This window comes from Schistocerca cancellata, chromosome 1 (assembly GCF_023864275.1).
Source record: "Schistocerca cancellata isolate TAMUIC-IGC-003103 chromosome 1, iqSchCanc2.1, whole genome shotgun sequence".
Classification (NCBI taxonomy): domain Eukaryota; kingdom Metazoa; phylum Arthropoda; class Insecta; order Orthoptera; family Acrididae; genus Schistocerca; species Schistocerca cancellata.
Genome location: NC_064626.1, coordinates 314,015,830 through 314,041,017, shown reverse-complemented (window position 1 = coordinate 314,041,017; position 25,188 = coordinate 314,015,830).

Genomic DNA, 25,188 nt, shown 5'->3' with positions numbered 1-25,188 from the left:
AGTGTATGTCGGGGATGCTGGACTATATGGAAGTGAATCATAGATTGTGAGAAATACAGAAAGAGGGAATCAAAGCGTTTCAGAGGTGGCGGTAAAGAATATTGTTGATAATTTGGTATAGTGATAAAAAGAAATGTGAAGCCGTCCTCAGAACTGTCGAGAAAAGTAATGTATTTAAACAACAAAGTAGAGGACGGGACAGGCAGATAATACGAAAAAATTAGACGGGCCCATTGAATGCAACAACGACAGAGGGGAAGACGGAAACCATTGTTTGTTTTACCATGTACATTTTTCTAAGTGATTTTAATAATCGAGGGCGTAGGTTTTATGTGCTAGCCGAATGGGTTGGCATAGAACAGGAAGTCGTGGCGGCCCGTATCAAAACAATCTGAAGACTGAAACGCAGGAAGAAATACAGACGAGAACCGCTACTGCCTTCATTTCTCAGACTGCACCTACTTAGTAATCGTAGCAGTTCAGATCACTCAGTAATCTTTCATCTATATAACTGGAGTTACCTGGATCTTATGACATAAACTTAACACTGGTGAACGAAAACTTTTAAGATCGCCAACGCATTGGTCTACAGTGTCTTAAACAGAGATCAATACTGTAAAAAATGATAATATATAATAATTTTGTATTGGAATAGGCGTAAAATAATTTTGTAAAATAAACAACAAGCAAACAAACAAATACAAACAAACACACACACACACACACACACACACACACTGAGAGAGAGACAGACAGACAGAGACTGAGACATTCCCAGGTAGTACCCACGCACTAGGTTAAGAGAAAAGTCTGAAAGGTTACCTTTCTCGATCACTCGAAATGCGTTACCTTGATGGCTGGGTGTTGTGTGCTGTCCTTAGGTTAGTTAGGTTTAAGTAGTTCTAAGTTCTAGGGGACTGATGACCATAGATGTTAAGTCCCATAGTGCTCAAAGCCATTTGAACCATTTTTGCGTTACCTTGTCACTCTGAAACGTACTAAAAACTCGAACCTATGAGCTAAGGTTGGCGTCTAGACATTTAACTAAATCGTGAAATCCTTATCTTTCTCGGAAATGTCTCCTCAGGTTTACACCTAAATCAATTCCGGTAAAATGTTAAGTGGAATATACAAATATACGCCATTGGTACCGGTACACAATTAGATAGGTCTCTGTGTTGCAAAAAGTTGGCACCTGGATGATTTCCCGTACGGAGCTCGTAGACGAGTGTGACTGTTGCTGGAAGGAGAAACTCCGTGTCTGGATAATGGTTTTCACCATCTGCAGCTCTCATATCTACAGCCACTCTTTTTCACTTTTATCAATGGTTTTCTGCCTCAACGAAATTAAGTGACTCACCGTTCCACTTTTGCCACTCCTACACGTCTCCCTGGACCCTAACATTGACACGAGCTCCAGTATCTATCAAAATGCAGCATCGACCCAAGCTTTCGTAGTAAATGCAGATTGTGCTAGATTTTTGACGGACATGAAGAAGACTTGAGGAACGGCAGCAAATAAGGAAAGTTGTCCCTCTATCTCCTTTGCTCCATTGCGTGTAGCATCCAGAAACACACAGCATACACAGGGATTGCTAAACGTAAGTCACCAAGTCATTCAACGCATATATCCTCAGTTGAGTATTTTGATATAATAATAAATTCTCTTATCAAGAAAAACCCTGACATGTATCGTTTCTTTTCGGTTTTGAAACAAGGAGTCAACGGTCGTAAATGAAAGCTTAGTTTTTTAGTGGCGACCTTACACCTTATAGCAACAACGTCAGCTCGTTTTAGGCTGTCCATTCGACATGTTTTCCTGGATCAGTTTTTTTTTCCCAAAACGTCCCGCTGTCCCGGAAATTGTTTTGGGGACGCTCAAATGTTTCGCTTTTTTCAAATTCCGCTTGGATGAAGCAATTAACGTTACCGGATATTTGATTTGTAATTCATTGCTCATTGCACAAGTATACGTTGTACGTGAGCAATCGCCACTCGTACTGCTTGCTCTAAAATCTTTGTTTATTTACTGTTAATGTTTTGCACTGCTGATTCTACCGATTCATGTTCACTGTTTTATTAGGCCAAAAAAAGTGGACTTTTCAGTATAAAAACTGTTTCTTTTTTTTTATCGCTGGCATTGGAGAAATTGTAGAATGCACGTTGTGTAACTCAAACTTTGCTATTGGACATTGTGGAACGTCTGATATTATAAATCATGTCGAGACGAAGAAATATAGCATGACTGTTCATACGAAAGGTGGGCATCTCGACAAAATACTCAAAAGTGAACAGCGTCGTGGCAGTGCACCAGAATAATTTTAAAGACTCATCTGGGATCATTTGAGTGCATGATGAAAAAGTATGACTATTAAATTCTGTCAATACAATTTGTGTCCCGTTTTTTTTTCTTAATTGTCGCAGGCCTTTTCCAAACTGTTGCAAATGTCCCGTTTCGTAATAAAAATATAATGGACACAGTAGTTCATAGCAACAACTGGAACTGCAACGGTAGATAAAGTTTCGGCTCCCTCTCTCGGGTATTACTATCGGCAGGTGTAAAATGATAGCCCTGCTGCTACATCGTCAGTGCTCTCTACATCGTATTTGTTTTTCGCGGTGTTCATTTCACGGGCAATTTAATGGGTCTTCACTAATGATTCTTTTGTTACATGATCTTCGCAAATTCAACTATGTGAAAAACATTTTGACGAGATCCTTGTCCGACTCTCTGAGGACTGAATGACCCAGTTTCTCTTCGTGGGCATCAAGTTCTCCCAATTAGGAAGACGCCTATCGGCGTACTTTCCTGTGTATATTCCCAAATCTTCTTCCTTTATTGTCGACATTACTTTCTCCGCGTTTCCTCCCAGCAATAAAAATGCTTTTCACATTTTCTTGCGGCTTCTTCATTTTGAAAAAGCAGTAAGAATTTAGATCTAGTAACAGTAGAATGGGAAAATTAAATATTGATATGAAATAATGTAGGAGGGACTCATCGTTTTATTTCCGTATTGGCAACTATATCATAATCGCTGAGTTTTGTTTCTTCTATTACTTTAACTTGACTTCTTTTTCGTCTTTTGATGACAAATATAGCTCGGGTAGCAGCACTGAGATAAACGCTGAACGTAATGCTTGTTTAAAATAATTTAACTTATACCCGAACATAATTCTATGCAATGGCAAATTTCTTCCTCATCATGAAGTATACAATTAATAAGGCCTTTCTAATGAAACTCTAATAAGAGACTTATCAATCAGTTGCAGTCTGGAGAATAATTACAGAAATGTACATACTTTTTAAATAGACTGCAAGTTGTAGTACCGAAAACTTTCATATAGTGCAAACAAGACACGATATAAATTACAGTCTCATTTACGTAAATTATTGAAGCAGTATAGGTGTAACAAAACATGACGATTTACAAATGGTAAATTAGCACAACTTTTACAAAATTTTAATGGTTGAAACTCTTTTGTGTGATGAGCAACCAAGCTGTAGGCTGGCATCGCCAAAAGAAAAGTATCTGAGGTTTTCATATCGTACACAATGTGTGATTACCAGTTCCGTTACGACTGTCGCAATGAAAAATAAAAGCCGTAGACTACGTTCACAAAATTACTGTATTTATTTAAAATGTTCTCCTCCGGAATCAACACAGCTGACATCATTTCAAAAGTGTTTTGAAACAGTGGCTCCAGCCCTTCCTTGGAATTGGATTTAATACCGCAGTACGTTTTTATTGGATGGCTTTACTTGTGCTATAATGGCGTCGTTTCACTGCCGATTTCAATTTGAGGGACAAACAGAATTCGGCTGGGCCCAAATCCGACGAATATGGCTGGTAATCCAATACTGTAATCCGTTTGCTGCCCGATACTCGGGCACGATCTTCGCTCTGTGGCGTTGAGGGTTATTGCGGTGGAGCAACCAGGAACCTACTTCTCGGTAATCTGATCTAATTTGATAAAGCTTCACTCACGTACACATAACATAACAGAACACTTGATGTCATCTCGTTGCCCCACCGCCATTTTACGACGAGTGTCAGACACATACTATTACATTCGCGGCCAGAACGCTTGCTGCACCGATGCTTTTTACCTATAGGGTTGTTGTTGGAAATTTCCAAGGATCGCAACACTGTGGTTCGTCACGAGATATCATTGCAGTTCGCAATTTCACACAGGCAGTCCTGGCGATTCACGCTGAGTATACATTCGAATAGTGGATGAGATGGATAGTTGTTCTATGACGTGTAACCTCGTTGAAATCTAGTTTCGCAGGGCAGAGTGGACATGTAGTGGAAAGGGGCCAATATCAGTTACTGTTAGTTACACAAGAACACAACTTTAGTCTTCAAAAAACAAATGCACCGTTTTCTCTTTAAAACAACAAGGATCAATTCACGGCTGAGGGCCTAAGTAACTTCTCAATAATAAAGTTTAAATAATTCCTTTTAAAGTCACAAGGATTAAGAGATCTGGCTGAAGGCCTTACTTAAGTGAAATTAAAATATATTCTCAGCTAAAGGCCCAAATAATATTTCAGATCAGGAAAGGAAATTCTTTAAAAGGCAAGCATTTACAAATCTCGGCTAAAAGCCACATTAAGAAAATTTAAATTAATTCTTCGGCTGAAAGCCCAATTATATTACAACATAATAAAAGTCAACCTTTAAAGACAAGCATTTACACAGTACAACAGAAAACCATCTTAAGAAAACTTGAAATATCTTGACGGCTGAAGGCCCAAACAATTATTCACAATAATTAAAGACACCCCCCCATGAACCATGGACCTTGCCGTTGGTGGGGAGGCTTGCGTGCCTCAGCGATACAGATGGCCGTACCGTAGGTACAACCACAACGGAGGGGTATCTGTTGAGAGGCCAGACAAACGTGTGGTTCCTGAAGAGGGTCAGCAGCCTTTTCAGTAGTTGCAAGGGCAACAGTCTGGATGATTGACTGATCTGGCCTTGTAGCAATAACCAAAACAGCATTGCTGTGCTGGTACTGCGAACGGCTGAAAGCAAGGGGAAACTACGGCCGTAATTTTTCCCGAGGGCATGCAGCTTTACTGTATGATTAAATGATGATGGCGTCCTCTTGGGTAAAATTTTCCGGAGGTAAAATAGTCCCCCATTCGGATCTCCGGGCGGAGACTACTCAAGAGGATGTCGTTATTAGCAGAAAGAAAACTGGCGTTCTACGCATCGGAGCGTGGAATGTCAGATCCCTTAATCGGGCAGGTAGGTTAGAAAATTTAAAAAGGGAAATGGATAGGTTAAAGTAGATATAGTGGGAATTAGTGAAGTTCGGTGGCAGGAGGAACAAGACTTCTGGTCAGGTGACTACAGGGTTATAAACACAAAGTCAAATAGGGGTAATGCAGGAGTAGGTTTAATAATGAATAGGAAAATAGGAATGCTGGTAAGCTACTACAAACAGCATAGTGAACGCATTATTGTGGCCAAGATAGACACGAAGCCCACGCCTACTACAGTAGTACAAGTTTATATGCCAACTAGCTCTGCAGATGACGAAGAAATTGAAGAAATGTATAATGATATGAAAGAAATTATTCAGATAGTGAAGGGAGACGAAAATTTAATAGTCATGGGTGACTGGAATTCGAGTGTAGGAAAAGGGAGAGAAGGAAACGTAGTAGGTGAATATGGATTGGGGCTAAGAAATGAAAGAGGAAGCCGCCTGGTAGAATTTTGCACAGAGCACAACTTAATTATAGCTAACTCTTGGTTTAAGAATCATGATAGAAGGTTGTATACATGGAAGAACCCTGGAGATACAAAAAGGTATCAGATAGATTATATAATGGTAAGACAGAGATTTAGGAACCAGGTTTTAAATTGTAAGACATTTCCAGGGGCAGATGTGGACTCTGACCACAATCTATTGGTTATGACCTGTAGATTAAAACTGAAGAAACTGCAAAAAGGTGGGAATTTAAGGAGATGGGACCTGGATAAACTGAAAGAACCAGAGGTTGCACAGAATTTTAGGGAGAGCATAAGGGAACAATTGACAGGAATGGGGGAAAGAAATACAGTAGAAGAAGAATGGGTAGCTTTGAGGGATGAAGTAGTGAAGGCAGCAGAGGATCAAGTAGGTAAAAAGACCAGGGCTCTTAGAAATCCTTGGGTAACAGAAGAAATATTGAATTTAATTGATGAAAGGAGAAAATATAAAAATGCAGTTAATGAAGCAGGCAAAAAGGAATACAAACGTCTCAAAAATGAGATCGACAGGAAGTGCAAAATGGCTAAGCAGGGATGGCTAGAGAACAAATGTAAGGATGTAGAGGCTTATCTCACTAGGGCTAAGATAGATACTTCCTCCAGGAAAATTAAAGAGACCTTTGGAGAAAAGAGAGCCACTTATGTGAATATCAAGAGCTCAGATGGAAACCCAGTTCTAAGCAAAGAAGGGAAAGCAGAAAGGTGGAAGGAGTATATAGAGGGTCTATACAAGGGCGATGTACTTGAGGACAATATTATGGAAATGGAAGAGGATGTAGATGAAGATGAAATGGGAGATACGATACTGCGTGAAGAGTTTGACAGAGCACTGAAAGACCTGAGTCGAAACAAGGCCCCCGGAGTAGACAACATTCCATTGGAACTACTGACGGCCTTGGGAGAGCCAGTCCTGACAAAACTCTACCATCTGGTGAGCAAGATGTATAAAACAGGCGAAATATCCTCAGACTTCAAGAAGAATATAATAATTCCAATCCCAAAGAAAGCAGGTGTTGACAGATGTGAAAATTACCGAACAATCAGTTTAATAAGCCACAGCTGCAAAATACTAACACGAATTCTTTACAGACGAATGGAAAAACTAGTAGAAGCCGACCTCGGGGAAGATCAGTTTGGATTCCGTAGAAATACTGGAACACGTGAGGCAATACTGACCTTACGACTTATCTTAGAAGAAAGATTAAGGAAAGGCAAACCTACGTTTCTAGCATTTGTAGACTTAGAGAAAGCTTTTGACAATGTTGACTGGAATACTCTCTTTCAAATTCTAAAGGTGGCAGGGGTAAAATACAGGGAGCGAAAGGCTATTTACAATTTGTACAGAAACCAGATGGCAGTTACAAGAGTCGAGGGACATGAAAGGGAAGCAGTGGTTGGGAAGGGAGTGAGACAGGGTTGTAGCTTCTCCCCAATGTTATTCAATCTGTATATTGAGCAAGCAGTAAAGGAAGCAAAAGAAAAATTTGGAGTAGGTATTAAAATCCATGGAGAAGAAATAAAAACCTTGAGGTTTGCCGATGACATTGTAATTCTGTCAGAGACAGCGAAGGACCTGGAAGAGCAGTTGAACGGAATGGACAGTGTCTTGAAAGGAGGATATAAGATGAACATCAACAAAAGCAAAACGAGGATAATGGAATGTAGTCGAATTAAGTCGGGTGATGCTGAGGGAATTAGATTAGGAAATGAGACACTTAAAGTAGTAAAGGAGTTTTGCTATTTGGGGAGCAAAATAACTGATGATGGTCGAAGTAGAGAGGATATAAAATGTAGACTGGCAATGGCAAGGAAAGCGTTTCTGAAGAAGAGAAATTTGTTAACATCGAGTATAGATTTAAGTGTCAGGAAGTCATTTCTGAAAGTATTTGTATGGAGTGTAGCCATGTATGGAAGTGAAACATGGACGGTAAATAGTTTGGACAAGAAGAGAATAGAAGCTTTCGAAATGTGGTGCTACAGAAGAATGCTGAAGATTAGATGGGTAGATCACATAACTAATGAGGAAGTATTGAATAGGATTGGGGAGAAGAGAAGTTTGTGGCACAACTTGACCAGAAGAAGGGATCGGTTGATAGGACATGTTCTGAGGCATCAAGGGATCACCAATTTAATATTGGAGGGCAGCGTGGAGGGTAAAAATCGTAGGGGGAGACCAAGAGAGGAATACACTAAGCAGATTCAGAAGGATGTAGGTTGCAGTAGGTACTGGGAGATGAAGAAGCTTGCACAGGATAGAGTAGCATGGAGAGCTGCATCAAACCAGTCTCAGGACTGAAGACCACAACCAGAACAACAATTAAAGACAAACCATAAGATAAGCATTACATAGTACAGGCCATTTGAAGAATCCAAGATGATTAAAGAGAAACCTTACAGACAGGAATTTACACACTATGGCTGAAAGCCACAGATTTTAAAACAAACGTGGCTGAAGTCCTAAATACAGAGCAAACAAGAATTTTAAATAAAACACGGCTGAAAGCCTAATTTTGAAATACTTCAAATAAGGTTCGGCTGAAGCCCATATACTGAACAGAGAACAGATAAAATTGATACATGGCTAAAGGCCAGTACCTGTGACAAAAGAAAATGACAAACAACAGAACAGTGGCGCTCAGAAGTGTTCCAAGGGTCGGTCTGCCGAGGAAACTCTAACAACAGTTTAGGTGAGAGAGGCAGCCAAGCATAACACTAAATAATCAGGTGACAGCATGACCCAGGGTTCGCTGAAGAGCAAACCAACAAACTAATCAATTTCCTTCCACCCGACCAACGGGACGACAACCAAAAATATCAGCGAGGACGAGGATTGCAGCTGGACTACGTCTTAAAAATTGGCATCTAAACACAGTCAGGGCACAATAACCACTCAAAGAAAAAAAGAGAACAACATCAAGCTGTCGAACTACATGCCATGCCCGACAGTATCAACATGGCGAGGAAAACACACAGCCAGAGAACTACACTAACGACCAGGGCAGGCAACCAGAATGCTAACGGCCACAAGACAGAAGTTATCGCTGGTGCACTTCACTAATAAATTACCAGTGGACACTTAGTCTTTCTATAATGCAATGCAATATGTCACATTGTACTTAGTTCATCATCCTAGGAAATTTACACAAATAGGAATATTAACATGAAATAACAAGCACCCTTTCGCAAAGTAGGTTATAAATATTCAACTAAGACAGAGCACGTAACATATCTAGACAGAACTGGCAAATTTCCACAATCGAAAACAGATGTGCGTGTCACCTAGCATCAAACAAGTGAAACGTCATTTGAATATATAGATACTGGTCCATCGTCATTTGTTACCAATAGTACGGCTCCCTGGCATACGCTGTCTTGACTTTCACCGTGCCACCGGTAGTTCTTGCTGTACCGGCCGCAACCCAGTCGGCTGCTCTTTCAAATACACGCGCGGGGTCACGCCGCCGCGTTTGCGACAACCGCCACCGCGGCGCTGCCAATCAGATGCAAGCATACACACTCTGGAGCTCCAGCGGCGGGTGTACTTAAATTCGAACATTCATCCACTGAGCCCATTTTGTGTGTTTGTCGGCTAAATAACATTTACAGACTTTCATACTGGCTAGGGCTCGACGTCTTCTGAGCAGACGTTGTACTGAAGAGTGACATATTTATAGAACTTTGGTATCAGTATACAGGGTGTTACAAAAAGGTACGGCCAAATTTGCAGGAAACATTCCTCACACACAAAGAAAGAAAATGTGTTATGTGGACATGTGTCCGGAAACGCTTACTTTCCATGTTAGAGCTCATTTTATTACTTCTCTTCAAATCACATTAATCATGGAATGGAAACACACAGCAACAGGACGTACCAGCGTGACTTCAAACACTTTCTTACAGGAAATGTTCAAAATGTCCTCCGTTAGCGAGGATACATGCATCCACCCTCCGTCGCATGGAATCCCTGATGCGCTGATGCAGCCCTGGAGAATGGCGTATTGTATCAAAACTGTCCACAATACGAGCACGAAGAGTCTCTACATTTGGTACCGGAGTTGCGTAGACAAGAGCTTTCAAATGCCCCCATAAATGAAAGTCAAGAGGGTTGAGGTCAGGAGAGCGTAGAGGCCATGGAATTGGTCCGCCTCTACCAATCCATCGCTCACCGAATCTGTTGTTGAGAAGCGTACGAACACTTCGACTGAAATGTGCAGGAGATCCATCGTGCATGAACCACATGTTGTGTCGTACTTGTAAAGGCACATGCTCTTGCAGCACAGGTAGAGTATCCCGTATGAAATCATGATAACGTGCTCCATTGAGCGTAGGTGGAAGAACATGGGGCCCAATCAAGACATCACCAACAATGCCTGCCCAAACGTTCACAGAAAATTTGTGTTGATGATGTGATTGCACAATTGCGTGCGGATTCTCGTCAGCACACACATGTTGATTGTGGAAATTTACAATTTGATCACGTTGGAATGAAGCCTCATCCGTAAAGAGAATATTTGCACTGAAATGAAGATTGACACATTGTTGGATGAACCATTCGCAGAAGTGTACTCGTGGAGGCCAATCAGCTGCTGATAGTGCCTGTACACGCTGTACGTGATACGGAAACAACTGGTTCTCCCACAGCACTCTCCATACAGTGACGTGGTCAACGTTACCTTGTACAGGGGCAACTTCTCTGACGCTGATATTAGGGTTATCTTCAACTGCACGAAGGATTGCCTCGTCCATTGCAGGTGTCCTCGTCGTCCCCAGTCGCGAGTCATAGGCTGGAATGTTCCGTGCTCCCTAAGACGCCGATCAATTGCTTCGAACGTCTTCCTGTCGGGACATCTTCGTTCTGGAAATCTGTCCCGATACAAACGTACCGCGCCACGGCTATTGCCCCGTGCTAATCCATACATCTTATGGGCATCTGCCAACTCCTCATTTGTAAACATTGCACTGACTGCAAAACCACGTTCGTGATGAACACTAACCTGTTGATGCTACGCACTGATGTGCTTGATGCTAGTACTGTAGAGCAATGAGTCGCATGTCAACACGGGCACCGAAGTCAACATTACCTTCCTTCAATTGGGCCAACTGGCGGTGAATCGAGGAAGTACAGTACATACTGACGAAACTAAAATGAGCACTAACATGGAAATTAAGCGTTTCCGGAGACATGTCCACATAACATCTTTTCTTTATTTGTGTGTGAGGAATGTTTCCTGAACGTTTGGCCGTACCTTTTTGTAACATCCACTGTAACATCTACTGTTAGCAATTGAAGCTGCAACTACAACAATAAAGTTATGTATTATTATTGCTGTTAGACACAGAGTAAATTAATATCTGAATTCTCTGTTCATGAACGGCATCTGTTCCTCGCTCCTGTATCCATTGAAGAACCACACAGAGTGCAAAGGAAGGCATAAGGTTTCTCACAGCGTTTTCTTAGAGGCTGTTGTGTATAGCGTCTCATTTTCACACCAGTGAGTCCGTCGTTTACATACCCATTGTTTACCGAGCACAGTCTGTAATCGTTTAATTTAGCTTACCGCTATTTTGCACGTGAAACTCGTCGTTTGCCCTAGGACAGTTCAGTATACTACAATACTGTGTTCCACACACATTTCATCACCGGTGCACCACTGCTGACCGCCCACGTAGGTAATTATTTTGCCTTGCACTGCTACTGCAAGTACCCTGTGTTTGCTGTGAAGCTGCAATTAGCAGTTCTGCAGTAATCATTCATTACTATCTCCTCAGTGAACAAGTGTATACCAGGTAACTCAAATACCTTGCTTAACAGGAAATCACTTCCCCCACCAAATACTAGGTATCCAGTGATAACTGCATGCTAACATTAACAAACTAACAGTTTTATGCTTTACAGCATGTTATTGTATATATACAGTTTCAGTAAAGCTTTAGTTCCATCTCACAAGTCTTTTTTCAGATCACTGAATATATAACTGTAATCGAACTTATTGCACTCTTTGGCTACCATGTTCCAGACTGTTCAAAGTCATTGGTTAATGATAACTGAGACAATAACATTACAGTTGAACCATTAAGGTGATATCTCTTCTATGCTCCTAATCTCACCATATTCTTTTGTCTGATGTAAATGATAACTAAAAGTCCTGTCAAGCCTTATACTGATTTACAGGTTGTGATTCACACCAGGCTGTCTCATCAGACATATTCACAAGTCTCCCGCATAAAGGAAAAACATTTCATAACACATACACATGGACAATAGATCATGTCTCACAACTTAGAAAAAATAAATGAAGATATATATATGAAACCATTGTCAGTGACTGGCTGCTTCGCTGTCTTCTTCGGAGCCATAAAAACGTTTCAGACCTGATGAAGATAGAAGCCCATAACCTTCGAGCGAATACGCCAATTTCTTGTTTTGCGTGAGTAGGCGCATGGGATATCCAGCACCTCACCTTCTATGATAAGTTATAATTTCTTTAGAAATGTGCAGAAATGTTTATATGTTGCAGTAATATTATTATACTTGTTTCGGAAGCTTTAATCATAACTTCATGATACAAACCCGTAACAAAGGAAGTAAAATTATTCAAATAGTTTTCTGTTCTTGTAATAAAGACTGTCGTGAAAAGGTACTTTTACAGTTCAATCCTTTGCTTGGATATAGTGAGAATGGCACACACATTCAAAATTGTCTGAAAGTAGAAGTAATAGATATAACATGAACCAGACCGCTGCGTACGGAGTACCTGGCTACCGTTTTCCTTGCGAAACAACGCAATACTTAGGATTCTGAGTAGTTGCCACGTCGCAGGGATCTGTATTATGCTGCAGCACTAAGAAATTTTGCATTTGGGTACTCAACATTCCAGCGCGCCTCCTCGAAGGTCAATAGGTGTACGTCCTGTAATATGCATACCTTAATACTTACGTTACAGCATACAGTAAGCGAGCAATTCTATGTCGCCCAGTGTACGACATTTCACATATCTTTAAACGGTTTGCTGAGGGCCATGATTTTGGGTGACTGTTCAAGAGAATTAGTTCTTTAACATTATATTCGCTCTTGTGTGTTTTTTCTGTCAAAATATTTATTTTATTCTGCCAGCGAAACATACGCCTGAGTCCATTTCTCATGTCCTGTCCCTTGGCCAGAGGTACAGAGTAAGGAGAAAGGCAAAGACAGTCGTGAGACTTCAAGATATTCACATTCCTTAATTATAGCTGTTCTTCCCTGAAAAATATCGGGATATCTACAAAGGGTAACCAAGACGTGAAGTATTGGATTAGGAATTCATTCTCACTATCTGAAAATCAATTGCGAGACACACTTGAATCAGTTTTCATTAGGCACATCTCAAAATCATATATTTAATGTTAGAATACTAGAAATAACATTAGTTCAGTGAGAGTATATTGTAATTTAAAGTTGTTGACACCTAAATGATTCGGAAGATCACTTTAAAGTATCAAAACTGGATTTTAAAGCGTCAGTGCTCCCAGACTGAGTCTTTTGTGTTCGAAGAAATGAGTTGCGTATTAATCACTGTTATCACTTTTTCGTAAAGGAAAGATGTAATGTAATGGGCGAGTATATAATGTTATTATCTTCATATTCATAAACTTAGATCGAAACGAAACGCTTAAATTTGCAATAAAGCAGTATATATGCAGAAATGAATTGCAAAGTAAAATTTACGATTGTGCCACTTACTTGGAAAGCTTCAAAGCTTCATGATGCAGTCCACGTTTAGATAGTTCCTTGTAGCAGTTAACGTTTCCGCGCCCTTCTTGGGTGATGTGTGCAGTAGAAGGGCAGTGAGTGTATTTACCGACCTCTACGTTCGAAAATAGTTGAGTTACCAAAAACAGCTAGACACCACGGTGGAGAGACGATTACGGAAATATTCAAAAGGTGTTCTGAAGGATACTGGCGAAAGGTAGAATGTACAACACAAGAGTAGCCGTAAATACAGGGTTATTACAAATGATTGAAGCGATTTCACAGCTCCACAATAACTTTATTATTTGAGATATTTTCAAAATGCTTTGCACACACATACAAAAACTCAAAAAGTTTTTTTAGGCATTCACAAATGTTCGATATGTGCCCCTTTAGTGATTCGGCAGACATCAAGCCGATAATCAAGTTCTCCCACACTCGGCGCAGCATGTCCCCATCAATGAGTTTGAAAGCATCGTTGATGCGAGCTCGCAGTTCTGGCACGTTTCCTGGTAGAGGAGGTTTAAACACTGAATCTTTCACATAACTCCACAGAAAGAAATCGCATGGGGTTAAGTAGGGAGAGCGTGGAGGACATGACATGAATTGCTCATCATGATCTCCATCACGACCGATCCATCAGTTTTCCAATCTCCTGTTTAAGAAATGCCGAACATCATGATGGAAGTGCGGTGGAGCACCATCCTGTTGAAAGATGAAGTCGGCGCTGTCGGTCTCCAGTTGTGGCATGAGCCAATTTTCCGCGGGCTACGCGTGAAACTTGCCCGCACGCGTTCAACCGTTTCTTCGCTCACTGCAGGCTGACCCGTTGATTTCCCCTTACAGAGGCATCCAGAAGCTTTAAACTGCGCATACCATCGCCGAATGGAGTTAGCAGTTGGTGGATCTTTGTTGAACTTCGTCCTGAAGTGTCGTTGCACTGTTATGACTGACTGATGTGAGTGCATTTCAAGCACGACATACGCTTTCTCGGCTCCTGTCGCCATTTTGTCTCACTGCGCTCTCGAGTGCTCTGACGGCAGAAACCTGAAGTGCGGCTTGAGCCGAACAAAACTTCATGAGTTTTTCTACATATCTGTAGTGTGTCGTGACCATATGTCAATGAATGGAGCTACAGTGAATTTATGAAATCGCTTCAATCATTTGTAATAGCCCTGTATATCGACAAATAGTTCGTCATATGCCATGGCACTGAATTTTTAAACAAAACCGATCATTATTAATATCAGGAAAGGTGATACGAATACATATAACCTTTTCCAGTTTGGTTATTGCAAATTTTGCAGCGGACTGACTAATTAAACTAACATTAGTTATAAAAATAAAGAAACAACATTGCTAAACAAAAGCCTTAAATACTATATTAAGATAAATTTGGATAATAATAGCATAAAATAATTACCAGTTTGTAGAAAACCAGCACACGAAGCTGCCAAACCTAAGTTCAGTGATGAAACACTTTAAATTTTGTTCACGAACTGTGTTGCCTTAGGCAATAGACGTAGCTTAGTAAACATGTCTCGTCCTGAAATCAGTGAGTTCAAAGAATTATCAGCACTCACCCACAATTACTTTAGCAGTACAATCTACGTGCAGAGTAATACATACAAGCATTGAAGCTTAATAATTTTTACAGATAATCCACCGAAAGAGAGCACAGTTATTTGTTCTGAAATGTGTGTTGTTGACACTCTCATTCCGTTCGTTGGTGTAGGAGGTGAAGTCCCAAAAAATGCAAATAAATGAAACAACATACGTCATAAGATTAAATTTATTGAAATAAGTAGGTGGTAAGTTACCTTAACATGAAGAAGTAGAGGTAATAACAGGGATACAGCACAAAAGCGTGCAGTCCGACCTCGTCTGTTGACTGACAGAGACCGCCGACAGTTGAAGAGGGTCGTAATGTGTAATAGTTGGACATCTATCCAGACCATCACACAGGAATTCCAAAACGCATCAGCATCCGCTGCAAGTACTGTGACAGTTAAACGGGAGATAACTTGGATTTCATGGTCGAGCGGCTGCTCATGAGCCACACATCACGCCGGTAAATGCCAAACGACACCTTGCTTGGTGTAAGGAGCTTAAATATTGGACGATTGAACAGTGGAAAAACGTTGTGTGGAGTGACGAATCACGGCACACAATTTGGCGATCGGATGGCGGCGTGTGGGTGAGGCGAATGCCCGGTGAACGTCATCAGCCAGCGCGTGTAGCGCCAACAGTAAAATTGGGAGGCGGTGGTGTTATTGTGTGGTCGTGTTTTTCATGAAGGGGGCTTGCACCCCTTGTTGTTTTGCGTGTCACTATCACAGTATAGACCTACCCTGATGTTTTAAGCACCTTCTTGCTTCCCACTGTTGAAGAGCAATTCGGGAATGGCGACTGTGTCTTTCAACAAGATTCGGGACCTGAATCCTACAGAACACCTTTGGGATGTTTTGGAACGCCGACTTCGTGCCAGGGCTCACCAACCGACATCGATACCTCTCCTCAGTGCAGCACTCCGTGAGGAATAAGCTACCATTCCCCAAGAAACCTTCCAACACCTGACTGAATGTATGCCTGCGAGGGTGGAAGCTGTCATCAAGTCTAAAGGAGGGCCAACACCTTACTGAATTTCAGCATTACCGATGGTGGCCGCCACGAATTTCGTGTACGGATACTTTTGATCACATAGTGTAAATATGAAGTGAAAATCACAGCGTCTTTTAAAACTGTTTTTGTTCTGCAACTCACAAAGCATTTGCAGAATATGTGTCTCAAAGTGATACTACCAGAAGAAAGTAACACTCCGGGTACTCGTGTTTAGTGGTTGAGTTGTTGTAGTTCCTCATGTACTTCACGCCACTGCCTTTAAAGCATTCTGCTTGTTATTTATATGACATCATCATCGAAACATTCATTTCCGTGCCACACCCAAAGGATCTATTTTAAGGAACTTTCCCCTTAAGTCAGTGCTCATAAATAAAGTTCTTTTAAAATAGAAACAAGCTGTTCAATTTCTTAGCTATGAACCCCTTCCTTCCAATATTTTGACCTAACGGTCCTACTTCTAGATGAAATGAGCTCTCTAAAAGAATAGATATCACGCTTTCACGTAAGTTATTCACTGTGATGGGCAATGAGTCTACCCCCTTTAGTGCGGATACACAGCTGTGTTCGACCTCCTGTAGGAACAAAGTAGCAGGTGTGGAGGAAATGGAGCCGGATAGCGGATAAGTGGCGCTAGCTGGGATTATGGATCGGCCGAGAGGAGTGCGCTAGTCCGCGCAATTAAGCCAAACACCGTGTCCGGATGGCGCAGTGGTTGACGCAACTGCCCAGAAAGCAGTCGGTCTGAGCCGTGGTGCGAAGCGGACGTTAGCAGGGCTCTATGCGGCGCTCCGCGAGCAGGCTGTTGTTCACTCGAGCGGTACTGGTATTGTAGTGTAAAAAGGTCACTCCGAACCGGTTCCGCGCCCACGACGCCACGGTTTGTATCGGAACCGTCGCGCTGCTCTACAGCAGCGACCCCGTCTGCACATCATCAGTTTGAGAAAGGTGCGCATCTGAAGATCAATTCAAGCTCAGACACGGAGATACAGGAGGTGCCTACTGTTCGCCGTGGTCCATAGGACGCAGATACGCGTTCCCGCAATCAGAAGTCGCCCTAACGATGAAAGAAGTGGAGGCTGTTAATACGAAACAGTTTGCAAGATGGTGAAACACTGCAGGAAGATGAGGGCAATCCCTCTGCGGCCACTCCAGTGGTTCCTGGTTCACTGCTGGCAACGTCCACCCACGAGAATGACAGTTTGGCGATGCTCAACCAACTCTTGACCACCGTGGCTATTTTGTGACCAAGGTACCAGAAGAACGTCATTCATCGACCAATGTACCACACCTCAAGCTTGGTGATTGGGCGTCCGAGATGGAGAGGGAAAGAATGATGTCACACTCGAGCGATAATCTGACGTCCGCTACCGGCGGATCGCCAGACAGGCATCTTATCTCGGCCGATCAGTAATATGTACGTTACAGGGTCGGACGGGCGGAAGTGGCACTTTCAGGTTTAAACGGCTGCAGGATATGTCATTGTACTTTCCAGTGACCAAGGTGAATCGGATAGGTACAGTCAGTGTCAACGGATTAGTTCTACTATCAAAACCCAGCTGTTAAAGGGTGTGGTTCGGGCAGCGAACATTCATGTCTTGCTTCTTCAAGAGGTACGGCGTGATCTTCCCCTGGATGTTTTGTGGATACTCGTCTTATGTGAACCCACCTACCGACGATGGTGCTGGCACGGCCATACTATCTGTCGATCGCGTAGAAATTCAGTACTTGCTGTCAGCGCGAATCGTTGTGCTCACCATCGGCGCGGTTCGGCTCGTGATTCTGTATGCCCCCTCTGGTATTGCGAAGCGTTTGGAGAGAACAATCTATTGCTCCAATCAAGTAGCTCCCTTGTTTCAAGGCGCTACAGAGCACTTCGTGGTGGGCGGGGATTTTGTCTTACACCCTGAGGATCAGATGCGTCACCACATCCCATGTCCAGCCCTGGATATATGCACCTCACCAGACAGTCGGCCAACAGGTTGGACAGGATTTACGGTTCTGTCGGTGCCGAACTGTGGCACACCGCACTCACCAACCATCAGGCCTTCATATGCGCCATGACTCTGCCACGACAACAGACGAGTAGTAGTAGAGGACCACTGACTCTTATTGTCAACATTTTCAGTGAAGAGGCTTGCCGTCTAGCAGTCACTGATACCTGGCACAAATGCTTCCACGACACGATGGTGGACACACTGCGCCAAACCAGCTTTTCGCCGCACCCTCATGGCGTATGGACGATACAGGGCACTTTGCCAACGATGGATCTCTGGGTTTTGCTACACGGTTTTGAGGGAACTAACGTCGCAACTAAATTCGCCGGAGCGCTAACCATCCGTCCGCCGGCAACAGGCAAGGCTGCTGCATATCACGGCTTCTAGACTGGAAGGCACGTGGGTTCGAGCGAGACTGCCGGATTCCATCCCAGAAGTACATACTTCTCTCGTCAGAGAACTGGACTATCATAAGAAGCGACTCATCACGGAAGCTATTGAGGAAGACGGATAACGTGCTTGTAAACACACCGCTATCTCCCGTGTCCTCACAGATTATTACTGCACTCTCTATCTGGCATGTGAAGGGTCTGACAATGACGTTGAGAACGTCCTGCAAGACGTACCTCATTCTGGTGCAAGGAGATGTCACATTCTTCGAGGCCATAGCTCTAGAAGAAATGCGCGTGGTCCTGTTGTGGGGCACGAGAAACAAATCGCTTAGACCTAACGGTCTTCCACTCGAATTTTATAGCACCATTTCTGACCTGATGGGCGAAGTTTGGTGGCAAATGTACTGCGAACTCCTGGATCCAGACGTGCGCGTGCTCCCGAAGACTTCCGGCCGCTGATGTTAGTGAATTCGGATTACAAGCTGTTTGCACGCATACTTAGTGCTAGCTTCCACGCTACTGTCAAGGATGCTATTCACACCGACCAAACATGTCTGGGAGATGGAAATAATGTACACATGGCGTTGAGGCCTTATACGAGGGCAGTTCAATAAGTAATGCAACACTTTTTTTTCGGCCAATTTGGGTTGAAAAAACCGGAAATTTCTTGTGAAACATTTTCAAACATTCCCGCTTCGTCTCGTATAGTTTCATTGACTTCCGACAGGTGGCAGCGCTGTACGGAGCTGTTAAAATGGCGTCTGTAACAGATGTGCGTTGCAAACAACGGGCAGTGATCGAGTTTCTTTTGGCGGAAAACCAGGGCATCTCAGATATTCATAGGCGCTTGCAGAATGTCTACGGTGATCTGGGAGTGGACAAAAGCACGGTGAGTCGTTGGGCAAAGCGTGTGTCATCATCGCCGCAAGGTCAAGCAAGACTGTCTGATCTCCCGCGTGCGGGCCGGCCGTGCACAGCTGTGACTCCTGCAATGGCGGAGCGTGCGAACACACTCGTTCGAGATGATCGGCGGATCACCATCAAACAACTCAGTGCTCAACTTGACATCTCTGTTGGTAGTGCTGCCACAATTGCTCACCAGTTGGGATATTCAATGGTTTGTTCCCGATGGGTCCCTCGTTGTCTAACCGAACACCATAAAGAGCAAAGGAGAACCATCTGTGCGGAATTGCTTGCTCGTCATGTGGCTGAGGGTGACAATTTCTTGTCAAAGATTGTTACAGGCGATGAAACATGGGTTCATCACTTCGAACCTGAAACAAAACGGCAATCAATGAAGTGGCGCCACACCCACTCCCCTACCAAGAAAAAGTTTAAAGCCATACCCTCAGCCGGTAAAGTCATGGTTACAGTCTTCTGGGACGCTGAAGGGGTTATTCTGTTCGATGTCCTTCCCCATGGTCAAACGATCAACTCTGAAGTGTATTGTGCTACTCTTCAGAAATTGAAGAAACGACTTCAGCGTGTTCGTAGGCACAAAATCTGAACGAACTTCTCCTTCTTCATGACAACGCAAGACCTCACACAAGTCTTCGCACCCGAGAGCAGCTCACAAAACTTCAGTGGACTGTTCTTCCTCATGCACCCTACAGCCCCGATCTCGCACCGTCGGATTTCCATATGTTTGGCCCAATGAAGGACGCAATCCGTGGGAGGCACTACGCGGATGATGAAGAAGTTATTGATGCAGTACGACGTTGGCTCCGACATCGACCAGTGGAATGGTACCGTGCAGGCATACAGGCCCTCATTTCAGGGTGGCGTAAGGCCCTAGCACTGAATGGAGATTACGTTGAAAAATAGTGTTGTGTAGCTAAAAGATTGGGGAATAACCTGGTGTATTTCAATGCTGAATAAAACAACCCCTGTTTCAGAAAAAAAATGTGTTGCATTACTTATTGAACTGCCCTCGTAGATATGTGATGGCTCTCATGTCGGCATGTCGCTTAAAAGACGCGCTCATGACGGTTGATCCAGACCACGCATTTAACCGAGTTGAGCACGATTTATACCAGGCTGTCTTAGAGAAGATGGGTCTGTCACAAATATTGGCTGGTGTGGTGTCTCATGCAAAGGGCCCCTTCCACTGTCCTGGTCAATGGCCAACGCTCGCCACTGTTCACAACTGAGCGCTCAGTGCTACAAGGCTGCCTGCCGTCTGCGAGCCTTTCTCTTCGGCGTGGCCCTCGTGCATTTTAAATGTCGTGGCTACGCGGACGATGAAGTTTTGTTGGTGAGGTCGGCAGAAGATGTGCGTACGGCGATCGCGTGAATTCAGCTCTATGGCGAGGTGGCCGGGAGCCGTATCGACCTGCGAAGGTCGCACTACATGCATGTTGCAGAGGCCTGAAATTCAGTACGCCAGTGCCCGTTACAAGGTCCCGACGGTGAAATGTTTGTCAGAGACTTTCCATGGGAACGTGCGTCGTACAGCAGTAGCTACGTATCGCAGACTGTTGCACAGGTTCCCCTGTATGTCGGTCGGCAGGGAAGTCGCAGTGATTAACCGATTCCTATTCCGTGCGATACGCTGCGTTAGATCTGCGTGTAGTTTCCGGCACGTCGTCAGATCTAATAGGTAGCATCTTCTGCTTATAATCTTCGGTTTTCATTACGACGGCGGCATTTCTCTTATCGGCAGGCAGTACCAATATATTTTTGCCGTCGTTAAGGTTGTTAATAGCTTGTAGCTCTTCTTTCTTCAGGTTACAAGGTGGTGGTTTTGCTCGGCGCAATATTCTGGCTGTTTCAGTGCGTATTTCCTCTGCTCTTTCACAAGGAAGGGTCCGAATGACCGCTTCGGTATTAGCAATGATGTCCTCCATAGGTATAGTTCTCGGGATGATAGCAAAATTCCCTCCTTTCTGAAGGGCGGACACTTTCTCCTCGGTCAGTTGTCGTTCAGTGAGGTTGACCCCTACTTCCAACAGCTTGCAAACTTTTTCTTCTGTCGCTCAGTGCAGCGCTCGTGTTCGTTTTTCATGCTCCTGTGGGTGATGCTGTCGATCTTGTTCCAGTAGTCTCGATGCATTCTGCTACTTAGTCGATGGAAGATCTCTAAAAGTGCCTCATCCGTTCTTGCCAAGTCCCTCTGTGTTGTGTGAATCCGCTCACGAAGAAAAGATCGTTCCATTCCGGCGTAGATCGATGTGCTTGGGCTGTGGTGAATAGGCGCTTACATTTGAAGAAATTCGGTGTAGTACCTGCACCCGGCACTGCGACAAAAAGGCGAGAGAGGACATCAATCGCGCTTTCGTCTTCCGTCGTTGGTCAAGGCGTCGGTATAATCTGCAAATCTTCTCCCGGTAGAGGCACAACACAAAATTGTCAAGGCTTCCGTGCCCACTTGATGACAAACTGCCTGTTGGCTTCTGTCTCTGATTCTTCGGCCGACGTCCCTCTGATGATTTTGCTGACTTTTCGCCAGCACGAGTGGCTGGCATGGTCATATTATCAAATCCCCACCCGAGCCAGAAAAGAGGCATGATTAATACGCTCGTAACGCGGGCTGGACGAATATGTGAGCAACAGCACCTCAGACGCGAAATAAAACAAAAATCGTTCAAATTGCTCTAAGCACTATGGGACTTAGCATCTGAGGTCATCAGTCCCCTAGACTTAGAACTACTTAAGCCTAACTAACCTAAGAACATCACACTCATCCATGCCCAAGGCAGGATTCGAACCTGCGACCGTAGCGGCAGCGCGGTTGCGGACTGAAGCGCGTAGAACCGCTCGGTCACAACGGTCGGCCGAAATAAAACACTTGGAAAGTGGTCTGAGGAGCAACGGTTAATTAACAAGTGATATTAGAAGCATAACAGAGCCAAACACTCTGCGAAGTGCCAAATCAGAAAAAGAAATGTCGGGTACGGTCTTTCTGCCATACATTCCCAGAGTGACGGACAGAATCGGCCGTGTATTGCGCAAATACGGCGTGAAGACTATTTACAAACCGACAAAGGAGATCAAAGAGTGTCTCTGATCGGCAAAGAAGAAAAGGGACACAATTTCAAAGCCGGGAATGTACCGCATGCACATGCGGAAAAGTTTATGTTGGAATGACTGGACGATCGATCAAACTGGATGATCGATCAGCACCAGGATTACAGAACATTATTAACATTGCACGTTGTGGCAGGTGGAGAAATCGGCTGTGGCGGAATACGCGCTATGTGAGACCGACCACGTAGTAAAATTCGCCGACACAGAAGTTCCGGCTGTAGAGAAGAACTGACACACCCGCTTTTTCAGAGAAACTGTAGAAATACACAAACGCGACAGTAGCTTCAACAAGAGGGGGGAAGGCCTCAGGATAAACTGATCCTGGCTTCCTGCTCTGCAGCGAACGACCGTCGCAGTTAGCAAGAGGACAACCGCAACGCAAATGACTGCGGAGAAGCCCTCAGACGTTGACGCGCCAGGTACACATAGTTTGCGGCCGAGAGTTCGGCTCCCGTCCACCGCCGACAATGCAAGGTGGAACTTTAACAAGGCCAGCCACTCGTGCTGGCGAAACGTCGGAAAAATCATCAGACGAACGTCGGCCGAAAAATCTGAGACAGAAGCCAACAAGCAGTTTGTTATATCATGAAAAAATTATATACTTTAAGATTTTTAAAATCAAAATGGTTCAAATGGCTCTGAGCACTATGGGACGTAACATCTGAGGTCATCAGTCCCCTAGAATTTAGAGCTACTTAAACCGAACTAACCTAAGGACATCACAGATATCCATGCCCGGGGAAGGATACGCACCTGCGACCGTAGGGGTCGCGCGGTTCCAGACTGAAGCGCCTAGAACCGTTCGACCACACCGGCCGGCCAGATTTTTAAAAATAGTTTTCGTAAATTCTGAGCTACTCCTAAGTATGTTATATTTTGTTATTACGAAAAGAGTAGTATCTAGCCAAATAATTGAGAAGGACATTAGGTCTGAGGACGGCCAAACTTTGTCCCTTGTTTCTCTGTTTTGTGAATGCGCCTTCTACAAGCGAAAATACGCAGTGAGCTGACCCAGAGGGGAGTGACGAGATGGGTTGGCAGATGTGCCTCCTCGTTTCCACTTCGTGAAAGCATTTTATGTGGAATTAAGTATACTGCCGACGGACTGAAGCCGGCTAGCAGAGTTTGAATGAAATGATGTATTGATGCACTCTAAATATTTGTGCTTACACTGAAACAAGTTACGGAAGGAGTCGATAATCATCACTTCTGCATTCATTCTTTTTTGTGATCGGCCTTCTTGGCCTGCCACGAATTCCTTCATTTCAGAGTTGTACTTGCACCATATGCGTTCAATTATTTGCTTCCTTCCCCCACAGTTTTGACTCCCTACAATTCCCTCTAGTAGCTTAGAGCCTAGAGCTTAGCCTGGTGCCTTAACGCATGTCACATCATACTGTCGCTTCTTGTTGTCAGTGTTTTCCATACGTTCCCTTTCTTCGCCAATTCTGCAGTAAATCTTCACATTCTTTATCTTATCAATCCACGTAATTTCCAACATTCTTCTGTAGCTTCACATCTCAAACGCTTCGAATTTCCTCTTTTACGGTATTCCCACTGTCCAAAATTAACTGCCACATTATAAACAATATAATGTGCTCCAACGTACATTCACTAAAATTTGTTCCACAAATGTTTTTTATTCCAGTCTTTGATCACAATATGAATTCTTTAGACGATGACCGGCTTCAGTCCGTAATGACCATCCTCAGATCTATAATATACAAATATATACGACTAGTGAGCAGTGTGTCAACATAATACAGCAATACGTATCACAATATACTATCATACAACCAGGGATATGTACAGAAAATACGGTAAAACGTACCTTTTCTTACACCATGTTCTAAAGTCGTAAGGCCATAATGGCATCGTCAAAACATATAAATATAATCAGCATAGCATCGCCGTATAGATCTAAAATAAGGTTTAAAATAGGCCGCATTGTCCACACAGACATTATTGCAACTGGCTACTAAAGTGCAGTAGCTTCCAGAAATCGGTTGCCTACATCATCCATAGATGTCACTGCTGTCGGCTTAGATGTGGTTATCATTTATGCAAAAACATAATCTGATAAAAACACATTATATAAAATGTGGTGTCACCACCAGACACCACACTTGCTAGGTGGTAGCTTTAAATCGGCCGCTCCATTAGTACATGTCGGACCCACGTGTCGCCACTGTCAGTGATCGCAGACCGAGCGCCACCACACGGCAGGTCTAGAGAGACGTACTAGCACTCGCCCCAGTTGTACGACGACTTTGCTAGCGACTACACTGATGAAGCCTTTCTCTCATTTGCCGAGAGATAGTTAGAATAGCCTTCAGCTAAGTCCATGGCTACGACCTAGCAAGGCGCCATTAGCATTACATTCCCTGTATCTAGAGAGTCTCACTTGTATCATCAAGAACGCTGTATACAAATGATGGATAAAAGTTAAGTATTCCAGCAGCTACGTACTTTTGTTATAGCATTCATTACGTATCCTGTTTCAGACCTAACGCCAGCCGGCGTGTGTAAACGCATGCCTTTCGGTTACCCGTCACTGTGGACTGGCTGTCTTGTCAGTCCACTACAGTTTGGCAACGAGGATGGGATTGTGCTTTTGAGTGTGAATGTGGACTCCCTTATTCAGATACTATGGTGCGTGATGC